A 4,182-nucleotide genomic window follows, 5' to 3' on the forward strand; every position below is an offset into this window, starting at 1 on the left:
TGTTCAATCTGATAAATTATTTTTATAACCCAGTGCTTAGTACAGTGATTGGTACATAGTAAGTGCTTAGCAAATGCCATTAAAAGGTGCTTGGCATATAGTAAACACCTAATCAATACAATTTTAATCAGATCAGATCTCTATCATGTAGCCATGTAAGGGACTGAGTGCTGAACCACTCTGACACATATGCTCCAAATTCACGTTTTAAATTACACCAATAGATCAAAAAGTGCCATCAAAGTGGCTGCAGGAACAATGAGCCCCAGCTTCAAGTACCTATATGAAGGTGTCTGGGCACTTCTCTGGAACACTGGCAGGATATGGTAAGGAGTCCACCCACTAAGACTTGTTCGGTGAAAATGAAGTAAAGATTAAAATATGCAACAAACTTGCAACAAACCCAGAAAATGTAACTACTCCTTGCTGCTCTTCCTCCACATGGTGGTCTGCAACGGGACACCAGACCCTCTTTATAGGCTACTATTTCCCTTATCCCTAATCTATATAAATGTCTATCTCCACCTGTAAAACTGTGGACAGGGATGGCAACTCTATGATATCGTGCTTTCCCAAACAGTTAGTACAGAGCTCTGTGGAGCAAGTGCTCAACAAATATGATTTATAGACTGATTGACTGGGCAGAGGAGGTGGAAGGAGGAGAAGGGAAGTCAGGAGTCAAGAGTCAAGAACCAGCAGGATCCCTGCTGTGACAGAATGGCACTTGCTGATAAGCCTTTCCGCCCTCCCCCTCTGCATACTTAGCCATGTGGCTTGCTCTTCCCTAAATAAATGTGAGTTGGACAGGGGCTGGGGAAAGAAAAGGAGTGGTGAGGATTCTTTTTCTTTTCCCCCATTCTTAGTGATACATGCAATAAGGAGACACCTTGCTAATAAATCAATCAGTGGTATATTTGGAGTTTGAGGAGGATTTGGATGGAGGCTATTAGATTTAGCAAGGAGTGTTTTGATAAGATGCAAAGGGATGGAATCAGAGCCGCAGGTGGAGGGGGAGAATTTTGAGAGGAGGTGGAAGGTCTCCTCTTGAGAGAGTAGAAGAAGGGGCAGAAGGAAGGAAGGACTGGGGAGAAGCAGGAGAGATCATGCCCAATAGTTTCAATTTAATAATTAGAGTATGTGGCCAGGACACTGTGGCAAAATGGGGGGTGGGCAGGGACAAGGAGTTTGAATAGGGAGTTAAACGTCTGAAACAACTGGTCTGGGCAGTGAGGATGGGAATCAATAAGGATGTAGAAATAATGTTTCCAGGTGGAAGAGAGGGCCATGTTAAAGAAGGTGAGGGTGAATTAGAGATAGACGAGGTCAGTTTGATGTCTAGATTTCCGCCAGCAGCACTCCACAGTTTGTGTAGCTCAAGGAAGCATGCTGTGGAGGTAATACAGGACTGTGGGTAAGTAGTACAAGATTGGAGGAGAGACAAGGCAGCAAGGAGATTGAGTTGACTGGAAAGGGTGGTGTAGAGGATGTTAATTTGTGCATCAAGGGAAGGTAGTTTGGGTATTGAGACCAAATGGGGCATTTTCATTTTCTATAGTATTTAAGCGTTTACTATATGCAGGCACTGTATACCAAGTGCTGAGGTAGATATAAGCTAATTAGGTTGGATGTAGTCCATCTCTCACACTGGGATCACAGTATTAATCCTTATTTTACAGATGAGGTAACTGAGGCACGGAGAATTTAAATGACCTGCCCAAGGTCACACAGCAAAAAAGTGACAGAGCCAGGATTAGGACTCAGATCCTTCTGAATCCCAAGCCCATGCTCTATCTTTTAGGGAATACTGCTTCCCTAAAAGGGAATTGGAGGGAAGCATCAAAAGAATGGAGGTCTCTGTGGGAAGACAGAACAGATTTGTTGGGAATGGGAGTGTGTGGAAGAGAAGGCAAATGAGACTGTGGTCAGATAGAGGGATTTCGGAGTTTGTGAGAGTAGAGATTGTACACTGACTAGAGATGATGAGATTGAGCATGTGTCCAAGTTGGTGAATGGGTGAGGTGGAGTGGAGCAGGGGGTCCCTGGACTTGAGAAGTGATAGGTCGGAGACAGCAGAAGGGCAGTCAGGACCATCCACACGGATAAAGGATGAATCAGCCATCACCTCAGGATAACACTGGATAAAGTAGTCATTGCTGTCTTTAACCTCAACTACAACACTTAAACTTCACCGGCCCCACCATAACTCTTCAATCCACCCCCTCCATCATCCCACCCCAGTCCTCCCCTCCCACCACACCTCCCCAGCTCCCTCAGAAACCCAACGCCACCTACCCCTTGTGATTATAGGGATAGGGAGGGGTAACCTTCCCCTAAAAGCTAAGTGTTGTCCCCTTCCCCCTGCCCCCTTCACATCTTAGGCCAAAAGTGGCCTTTGGAATGGACATTTAGCTCCCTCCTCAGGCTCACTGTCCCCTCCACCTCCTCTGTCCCTTGGTCCCAATGACCTGGCACCTAAGAAAATTGACACTACCAGGCATGAGCTTCCTAAAATCTCCCTTGCCTTCCCCAGTCCCTCCCTGCTCCTGCCCACTCTTCAACTCTCCCCTCTTTCCCAGCAGTATCTCTACAGGATATCTCCTGCCTTCTCTCAAAAACCATCCCCTCTACCTGAGCATCTGAACTCATTCCTTCACAACTTACTAAAACACTTGCCCCTTCCATTCTTCCCTCCCTAACAAACATCTTCAACTGTTCTCCCTCCACTGGCTTCTTCCCCACTGTCTTCAAACGTGTCCATGTCTCCCCTATCCTAAAGAAACCTTCCCTTGACCCCATGACTCCCTCCAGTTATTGCCCCATCTCTCTCCTACTATTCCTCTCCAAACTCCTTGAGCAAGTTGTCTACACCCACTGTCTCCAATTCCTCTCCTCCAACTCTCTCCTTGACCCCCTCCAATCTGGATTCCTTCCCTTTCACTCCTCAGAAATGCCCTCTCAAAGGTCACCAATGATCTCCTTCATGCCCAATCCAATAGACCCTATTCCATCCTAATCCTTCTTGACCTTTCAGCTGCTTTCGACTATCGACCACCCCCCTCTCCTGGAAACATTATCCAACCTTGGCTTCACTGATTCTGTCCTCTCCTGGCTCTCCTCTTTACACTCTAGCTGCTTATTTTCAGTCTCCTCCTCTGCTTCCCACCCTCTAAATGTGTGTGTACTGGGGTGGGAGGGGTGTCTCAAGTTTCAGTTCTGGGTGCCCCTCTATTCTAAGAGTTGAAGGTGCCCTAGTTGACCCTTTCCCCACAACTAAGAGAGTCAAGCAGGAAAATGAGGAAGAGAGTCTACAATCAGTCAATCCTTATTGAGGACTCAGTGTGTGCACAACACTATGCTTGGGAGAGTACAATAAAGTTGGGAAACAATCGCTGCTCTTGAGAAGTGTGCAATCTTGTGGGGAAAACATTTCTACTTCTCTAGGCTGCAAAGCCCCTCTCAGAATCGCACCTGGAGAGTTTTCTGTAATCTACCAGTCTCGACTAAGGGAGGGAGAGTCAAGCAGAGGTCTACCCATTCCATTCCTACCTTGACCAGTGGCTAGAGAATGGAAGGCAATCTTCTACAAGTCAAAACTCACCTGTTCTGGACAGCAGTGGCACGGGAGAGAGTTGAGGGTGGAGACTCAAGTTTACTACATGGAAGAAAACAGTAGTAAACCACTTCCTTATTTTTACAAAAAAAAAAACACTGCCAGAACGATTGCGATTGGAGGTGGGGCAATGTTGGAAAGATATATCCATGGAATTGCTATGGGTCAGAAACGACTCGGCAGCATAAGACAAACAGGAAAAAGCTGTAAGGTCCTTTTTTATGATGTTTGTTAGGTACTTACTCAGCGTAAGGGCTCATGAGTTCGAATCCCAGCTCTGCCACTTGTCGGCTGTGTGACTGTGGGCAAGTCACTTAACTTCTCTGTGCCTCAGTTCCCTCATCTGTAAAATGGGGATTAAGACTGTGAGCCCCACGTGGGACAGCCTGATTCCCCTATGTCTACCCCAGCGCTTAGAACAGTGCTCGGCACATAGTAAGCGCTTAACAAATATCAACATTATTATTATTATTACTCCAGGCACTGTACTAAGAGCTGTGATAGACACAAGCTAATCAGGTTCGACATAGTTCAACATGGACATGGGGCTCACAGTCTTAATCCCCATTTTA

At 46.2% G+C, this 4,182-nt stretch overlaps 1 non-coding gene across 1 annotated transcript; it reads left to right on the top strand.

Annotated features, from left to right (window-relative positions):
- The first annotated feature begins 3,450 nt into the window (after nt 1-3,450).
- On the top strand, nt 3,451-3,588 carry LOC114815749. The gene has a single exon (XR_003763552.1). It is a non-coding gene; the product is annotated as a small nucleolar RNA SNORA7 (small nucleolar RNA).
- The last annotated feature ends 594 nt before the right edge of the window (nt 3,589-4,182 follow it).

Source organism: Ornithorhynchus anatinus, chromosome 12 (genome assembly GCF_004115215.2).
Source record: "Ornithorhynchus anatinus isolate Pmale09 chromosome 12, mOrnAna1.pri.v4, whole genome shotgun sequence".
Lineage (NCBI taxonomy): Eukaryota > Metazoa > Chordata > Mammalia > Monotremata > Ornithorhynchidae > Ornithorhynchus > Ornithorhynchus anatinus.